The 8,823-nt window shown below is 43.5% G+C and overlaps 1 long non-coding RNA gene across 1 annotated transcript in view; it reads left to right on the top strand.

Moving 5' to 3' along the window:
• The first annotated feature begins 1,510 nt into the window (after positions 1-1,510).
• LOC125485988 overlaps positions 1,511-8,823 on the top strand; it is a 76,757-nt gene continuing 69,444 nt past the window's right edge. The window contains exons 1-2 of the long non-coding RNA XR_007264698.1: positions 1,511-1,647; positions 2,437-2,509. This is a non-coding gene — a long non-coding RNA (uncharacterized LOC125485988). The remainder of the gene's footprint in view (positions 1,648-2,436; positions 2,510-8,823) is intronic.

Below are 8,823 nucleotides of genomic sequence, written 5' to 3' on the forward strand. Positions count from 1 at the left end.
AGTAAAAAAAAAATAAAAATAATTGATTTTATATGGTCCTTTGTCACATCCTCAGGGCATCACAAAATAGTTTACAACCAATAAGTGAAACCAGTTTTACAGTAAGCTTGTTCAGCACTTTGTGAAATATGTTTTAGTTGCTGTCAGGTTGCACACCTTTTAAAATAAATTGTCCAGTTGGCAGTTGAAAAATTGCATTAGCCAATCATTTAGCAATTTAAGTAACAAAGACATATTGTGTGTTCTGCACTAAATCAATCTAAATTATCAGTAACTTTGAATTAAGAGGTGCACACTAAAGCCGCCATATAAATACATGTAAGGAAGTCTCCTGGACATTACTGATTCACTGTGCAGTGTTATTAAACCATGCTTTGGACAAACATGCGAGCCTTCAGGCCAGATCGTAGGTAAATATCTTACCTTCCAAACTGAGGTTTCTTGTTTAGCATCTTAGAATATATTAAAAATGTTTGAATGATGAAGCAAGATCTATGACCTGCCTTTGCCTGGATCCATCTAATTGCCTTTGATCCTAAAATAATTGTAAAGATTGCCAAACTGTTTGGATTCCTGGTCGTAAATGTGCTATTTGAAGTTTACATTTCAATGTTTGAAATTTTAGAAGCTACATTAAGTTATGTCTTGCTATGTTCAAAGCACAAATAGGACTCCAGTGAACCCAATTAATCTACTGATTTCTTCAGTGCTGAGTATTTTCAACTACTTTTTGAAACTGAAATGGTGTTATGACCAGGTGAGGAAAGGGAGTTGCTTCCGCTCTTTTTAAACCCCCTTTCAGTGAATTTCAGATATCCTTTTTTTTCGTTTTATCACTCCACTCTGGTGCAAAAGTTGGTTTGTTCGAAAATTTAGGAGTCAATTATCAAGCATTGCTTGAATGAAAGAAGGAAGAATTTAATGGCAGAATTGAATCTTCAGCAGTAGCTGAAACTGTAGATCTGAGGTCTGTGAAGATTTTGTCAATTTGCTTTTCATTCATTGCTGCTTTTTTTCCCAGAGATGATGAGAGAAACCGGCAGGGTTCGAGAATTCCAGCTCTTTCTTTGACCCATTCAATTTTTCTTCTCTCAAAAGCAGCAGTTAAAAAATATAGTTCATTAATGCACGAGAGTACTTGCCGTGCAACAACAGTGGAAGGAATGCCATTCAGTATGGACCTCTTGTTGGTATGTGACATCACAGGATTTGCCAATAGGGTGTGGTCTGCTGGAGCAGTGACTCTTAAAGAAAAAGAGCAGCTAAGAAGTAAAAGTTTGAAAATTCTTCTGAGGTGGTGTCCAATTATGCTGATCATGTTTTTAAATTGCACAAATAGATTATTAGATACTTGAAAGTCTAGATTTATTTGGCAATTTGCATTCACTTAACTGACCTTTAAATGTGTTTGTTCCAGACAGGCCTATTACAAAAGCCTTGTAAAGTATGTAACACTGCTTTAAATGACAGTGATTATTTTTGGAAGACCTGTCATTATGGTGAGAGATGCAGATAAAATCAGTCTGGATTACAGTCAGTGAATGGGCCAGCTGCTTTGTTACTTATTTTCTAGAATAAAGAGGTTAGGCTGCTCGGTAGTAATAGTCACTGGAAACTCTCCTACTCGTGAGGATCGTTAATGAAAAGGTCAGTCCTGCATACACACTTTGGCACAGGCATTGAAATGTGTTTCAAATGAGGATGCATCAAATCGCTAACGACTGGACATCACTAAAGTTTTGTATTGATCCAGTTTGCAGTTTGTCCTCAGATGTACTTGAAACAAAGTCTCTCTCTGGCTGAACTTTTAGTTTCCTGAATTGGAGCTTATGTTCTATCATGTATGTTGTTCAATAATTACATTGTTCACATTTAGTAATGCCTGATATTTCAAAAACTGGAGGGTAAAACTGGCTGGAAAGGTGGTGGTGGTGGTTTAGGAACATTCCCTTTGATTCCAACTGAAAAATGCTCTGTTGATTTCGGCTGTGAAATTTTTTGATTGTTTGCACTGTTTTCCTGACAAACTCCATTAGAGAGGAAACTTTGTGAACTTCCTGTGAAGCACCTTGGGATTTCTTATCACACTAAAGACACTAAATGAATACAAATTGTTGTTAAAAGGAAAATAATTATCGCTAAATGTTATGATTTTAATTATCACAAACTTGTGAACACTTTGTTGAACTTTGTTTGTGTCGTTGGTTACGTTTGTAAGAGTTTAGTTTTGGTGTTGAGTTCCTATTTACAGTACGAAAGGAAATGTTTCCAAATGCTTCACATGCATATTCAGAGATGGAATTTATTTCAAAACATGATTACTAAGGGTACAATGTTGTACTGCACGTTAGTCGCTTTCGGGAATCATTCAATTATATTTATATTGTGTTTCTTGCTGGATGCTCAAAATTGCAACACAGTATTGTTGTTTTGCAGGTGACTGAGACACAGTGCTAGTAATTTCTGAAACTGATGTTATGCCTCCAGAAGCTTTAAACCAAATGCCAAGGTTGGTTTAGTGTTTTTTAGCCGTCTCCATGTATTTTTAACTTGATAAAGTACATTCATGTTCATTCTTGTTTATTTTTATCTGTCTATTCTGTTCGGGTCTCAATGGTTGGTGTATTTGGATTTGCTACAAATGCTGAATCTGTGACCAAGTTCTTTTCAAAAGGCTGTGCTCATGATGAACGTGTATGAAATAGATTTTTTAAAAAAGCTTTCAGGAACATGTTTGCAATGATGGAGAATTTTATAGGATGTGCAAAAAGCGATTTACTGACATAAACGGGGATTGTGTAGACAAGTGATAAGGACTGCTGAGAACTTCTCGGCTTGTACTTCTGCCGGGTTTTAAGTATTATTTTTGAAACTGAGCTAAGTAGCTAAACAAACTAACCTCAAAGCAGAAAATTCCATTGTGTAAATTTGAAAGGTGAGTAAATTTATGAACTTTATTGTAATGCAACAAAACCAAAGTTGCTGGAAAAGCCCAGCAGGTCTGGCAACATCTGTGAAGGCAAAAACAGAGTTAACGTTTCAGGACCGGTGACCCTTCCTCAGAACTGTTCTGAGAAAGGGTCACCAGACCCGAAACATTAACTCTGTTTTCTTTCTTCACAGATGCTGCCAGACATGCTGAACTTTTCCAGCAACTTTTGTTTTGTTCCTGATTCACAGCATCCGCAGTTATTTTGGTTTTTATAGAGATTGGAGGGTTACGGACTACATGCAAGCAGGTTGTATAAGGTTTAGTATAGCATCATGGCACAGACATGGTGGGTTGAAAGGCCTGTTCTTCTGCTGTTTTGTTCTACATTAAATGGAGAGGGCTGAGAAAAGAGGAGAACAGTGTTTTCAATTTGCCAAACAACAGGACGTTCCCTGTTTGTAGTAATGGAGTCAAAACCCGTCCCGTAAGTAGAGTCAGGGAAATGCACAATCTGGTTGATGTGAAACTGTTGTGGAATCTTGCTGTGCACTGATTTGAATGAATTATCTTGACGCCTTGAAATTTAACAGCCTGCAAGTGGATTCTGGTGTAATTCCTGAATCCTAAATGTCCATTTTGGTGTCAGGGATTTGACTTTAAAGTGAAAAGTCCATGAGGAGTAATTTAATTCAGTTTACTGAAGATCTGTTTATGGAACTCTGTTTGTCCCCCTCAACTCTCTCTCTTGCCCTCTCCTTACTGTCTTCAGACAGAGAAAGAGAGGAAGAGTGGCAGAGACTTGCCAGAGTGTATTTCAATCAATGTTCAATCAGAGAGAGAGGGAGTAAAGACTTAAGTGGACATAGAAAGAAGGGGCTGTCTGGATTTCTACCATTGCCTGTTGCATCTTGGTGTCCGTAGATTGTCTGAATTTAGTCCCCCTTTACAACAGGGACAGCACTTCAAGAATTATTTTACTTATTGGTAAGTTCTCCTATGTCTAATTGATGTCGCAAACTTTAGTTTTTTTTTAAGAAACTTAAGCCCTTTTCTGGGTTGGCTGGGTTCTGAACACACTGCTGTTTGTGTGATCATAACAAGTTCTCAATGTGATGGTTAAAACAGGACAGTAAGGAAGATGTTACAGATACAGAACAGTACGGTGGGGTTACATGTAGCGCGACGTGAACCCAGGATCACAGTTGAGGCCCTCTTCAAAGGTACGGAACTTGGCTGTCAGTTTCTGCTCGGCGATTCTGTATTGTTGTGTATTTGAAAGGCCAGAAGGAGTGGTGAGGGTGGCAGATGTTTCTCAGTCTATCTTGTTCTCATCCCCACCAACATCACCACCTCTCCCCAAGATCTCTGTCCCATTCTTGTGTGAGGTCAGTCGTTTCAGCTCCAGGACATTATAGAATCCCTGCAGTGTGGAAGCAGGCTATTCAGCCCATTGAGTCCAGACTGACCTCCTGAAGACCATCCCACCCAGACTTACACCCCCCACCTTATCACTCTAATGCTGCATTTCCCATCGCTAATCACGAGACCATGTGGGTAACCTAGCATTGCCAATCTACTTAACTGCATCTTTAACTGTACGAGGTTCAGTCAGCAGTTAGGAAGTCAGTTGCAATGGATTAATTTTAAAAAGACTGTCATACGAGAGCAGAGATATACTGCTGAGGCTGGAAAAGGCTCTGGTCAGAGTGCATTTGGAATATTTTGAGCAATTTTGACCCCATATTTGTAAGGAAGCATTTGTTGGTGCTGGATGGAGTCGAGAGGAGGTTTCCAAAATGATGCCAGGGATGAAGGACTTGAAGGGCTGAGGAAGTAGAGGACTCTGGATCTGTACCTGATGGAGTTTTCCAGGATGAGCGGGGAACCTGATAGAACAGACAACAGGAGAGCACAGTACAGGCCCTTCAGCCTATAATGTTGTGCCGACCTGTTGTCCTTATCTAAGATCCAACTAACCTGCATAAACTTCATTTACTATCATCCATCTGCCTATCCAAGAGTCACTGAAATGTCCCTATGTCTGAGTCAACTACTACCATTGGCAGCGCATTCCATGCACCCACAACTGTCTGTGTAAAGAACCCACCTCTGACATCTCCCCTGTACCTTCCTCCAATCATATTAAAATTATGCCCCTTGGTGATAGCCATTTCCACCCTGGGAAAATGTCTTTGGCCATCCACTCTATCTGTGCCTCATAATCTTGTACATCTCTCTCAAGTGACCTCTCATCCTTCTTTGCTCCAATGAGAAAAGCCCTAGCTCCCTCAACCTTCCTTCATGTGACCTGCCCTCCAGTCCAGGCAGCATCCTGGTAAGTCACCTCCGCACCCTCTTTAAAGCTTCCACATCCTTCCAAAAATGAGGTGACCAGAACAGAACACAATATTCCAAGTGTGGTCTAACCAGGGTTTTACAGAGCTGCAGCATAACCTCGCGGCTCTTCACCTCAATCGCCCCACTAATGAAAGCCAACACACCATACGCCTTCTTAGCAACCTTCTCAACTTGGGTGGCAACTTTGAGGGACCTATGGATGTGGACCATAAGAAACATCTAGACTTCTGAAACGTCTGGATAGAGTGGACAGAAGAGATTCAACCAGTGGGAGAGCTTTGGAGTGAAGGGTTTAGAATTGAGATAAGGAAAAGGTTCTTTAGATAGAGTGTGGTTAATCTGTCAGATTTGAGGACCAGTTTAAAGGAGACAGAGATAAGGGTTAAGAGGGTGGGATTGTTGAATTATCCATGACCACATTGAATCGCAGAGCAGCCACAAAGTCTTAATCCTGCTCCTGATTCATATGCACGTTTGAATCATGAGGCCGAAAGGTTTAGGGTCGGAATTCCAGAGGTTAGGGTCTTGGCAGCCAATGATGGAGTGATAAAATCTGTAATGGCGCAAGACACCAGAAGTTGCGAGTAGCAGAAATCTCGGTGGGTTGTGGAGCTGGAGTGAATTACAGAGATAGAAAGAAGTGAAGCCACGGAAGGATTTGAAAATGCAAAAGAACTTTAAAATTGAGCATATCCACAGCAGTTGCGGCAGTGAAGGAGGCGAATTAACAAAGTGAAGGTCACGTCCTATTGGACGAGAGGGCTGCTGTCTTATGACAGAGAAATGGCCGGTTGGTGGTTTTGCCCGAGGGTGACTTGCCTCAGCCAGGAAAAAGGATTGAGAAGGGAAGATGTTCATGGTAACCCCAGCCAGAATTGAACCCACCCTGTTAGCATTACTGTGCATCACAATCCAGCCAACTGAGTTAATCGATCCCCAGAAAAGGCATGGATGAGAGTTACAGGAATAGATGCGCTGGAAAGGTGGGCACTGTCTTGGAGGTAGCCTTGGTGATGGGATCAGAAACTCAGTTCAAAGTCAAATAAAATTCCCTGATCTGGCTAAGCGTTGTAATTTTCCGAAGAGACGGATGGGGTTCTCGCAAGGGAAAAGGGGCAGAAGTCAATCGATTCATTCTGTTCATCTTTGATTTGGAGGAAATTTTTTCTCATAAGTTACTAAATATAGGACCAGTATTTTGAGAAATGAGAAACTGTGGACAAAGCTGGTCTGATCTACAAGGTTACAGGAAGCAGTGAGTAATGTGGATTTCAGGTCCCGGTCAGATAAGCAACGACTTTCTGAAATGGCAGAGCAAGCTGACGGGGCTGAATGGTCTACCTCTGCTCCTGTTTCTTACAATCATATGAAGGAGTGCTGGAGGTTTTTGAGGACATGGAAGTTCGTGAGCTTCTGGTCTCTCTCTGCACTCCACCCTCAAACCTGTCCCTTTGGTCCTCATCCGCCTCCATTCCACACACCTCTCCCCCCAACTCCTGTCAACCTCTTCCTTTCACCAAGCCTTAGTGTCCATTTCTGCCCTCCGGTCTATCTCCGCCCTGCACCCTCACATGGTAAGAACCCCTGTCGATTTGAAATTGGACGGCAGTGCTTTTTGCCATGTGATGGGATAGAGTATCCATGAGAAATTGGAGAATCTGTGTTGTGCATGTTTGAACCGTGGGTGTAATGAGATCATTGTTGAGTGGCCCTGGCGGCACCCACACTGAACATCACCGAACAAGTTCTTGCTGACCAAGTGCTGCTCGACAACACTGTTAGTGACACCATCCATCATTTTACTGATGATCGAACGTAGATTGTTGGGTCGGTAATGGTGAGGATAGATATTTCCCGCTCCCGTCTCTGCCTGTCTCTCTCTCTCTCCCCAAACTGTCCTGCCCCGTTTCTCTGTCTTTCTCTCCCCAAACACACCCGCCCCGTGTCTCTCTCTCGCATCCCCAACGCTCCAATCCGCACTCCAGAGCTCCTCCTGCGGTTCCTCTCCGCACTCTACCCCAAGCCCGACCGTTCCATCTCCACACCCCAACACACATGCCTCTACAGGCTCGCTTTCTCTCTCAACTCCCGCCCCAACATCTGTCTCCGCCTCTCCTGCCCCGACATCTCTCTCCCCACCGTCCCGCCCCGACGTCTCCCTTCCCTCTCCCCGCGTCTCTCTCTTCCCTCTATCCCGCGTTCAATTCCCCCCCGCTTAATCCCGACCTTCTCCCCTCCCCACCTCTCCCGCCGCTCGAATCACCCTCCCGCTCGATCACCCCCTCCCCCTCGATCACCCCCTCCCCCTCGATCACCCCCACCCAACTCGGTAACCATCTTTTTCTCCTCCGATATACTCGAGACGCGCTTGCCCCGCCCAAACGCCCCGACACCCGTACGTCTCGCTCGAACACCCCAACACGGTCTTCTACGACTGAACTTCCACGACGCAGGTGCATTCAAAATGTGCCGATGTCAACGTCGCTTGGTCTACCCGGCAGTCACTGCGGTGAGAAATGTTTCTTCTGCTCAGGGCTGTGCAATGCGCAGGGCCACTGGCGTACGCGCGCTGCTGATGAAGATAGTTTTGTCTTTGTGGGAACGTTCTGAGTGAGGGGAGAAGTCGGCTGCAGCTAGACGTGAGGAGATGTTTGTCAACATCCTGTTTCCTCCGCCAAGCTTTGCAGTTCCAATGTGTGCAACAGAAACAGAAAATAGGAGCAGGAGGAGGCCGTTCGGCCCTTCCAGCCTGCTGCATCCGTCATTACGGTCAGGCCTCATCATCCATCCCACCGGTTCCCCCCCCCCCCCCCCAAAAAAAAAAGGCCTTGGAGTTCCATTCACAGAGAATGAAAACAGAGTCCTCGGCCCATGTAGTCTATGTCAACCCTGTTCCCAAATTAAACCGGTCCCACTTAACTTTGTTTGGCCCACATCCCTCTAAACCTTTTCTATTCATTTTTTCATTTGTTCAGGGCATGAGGCTGTGGCTGACTAGGTCAGCATTTACTGATATTAGATGGGTTTTTCCGACAATCGGCAATGGATGGATGGTCACCGTCAGACGCTTAATGCCAGATATTTATTGAATTCCAATTCTACCATCTGTCATTGCAAGATTTGAACGCAGTTCCCCGGACCATTACTTGGGTTGCTGGATTTAACATTTCGGCTATAATACCACTCGGCCATTGCTTCCCCTGTATGAACTTATCCGAATGTCTTTTCAATGTTGTAACTGTACCTGCGTCCACGATTTTCTCTGTCAGTTCATTTCTCTGTGTAAAATAAGAAGTTGCTTCCATGTCCTTTTTAAAAACTCACTACCCTCAACTGAAAAATATACCGCCTGGATTTTACCTCCCTTACTATATTCACTTTATCTAGGCCCCTCAAATTTTACAAACCTCTGCAAGCTGACCCCTCAGCGTCCAATGCTGCAGTGTAAAAACTCCCAGCCTCTCCAGCCGATTTTAATAACTCAAGCTTGTCATTCTCAGCAACATCCTGGTATATGTTTTCTGAGACGTCTC

Source organism: Rhincodon typus, chromosome 24 (assembly GCF_021869965.1).
Source record: "Rhincodon typus isolate 14 chromosome 24, sRhiTyp1.1, whole genome shotgun sequence".
Lineage (NCBI taxonomy): Eukaryota > Metazoa > Chordata > Chondrichthyes > Orectolobiformes > Rhincodontidae > Rhincodon > Rhincodon typus.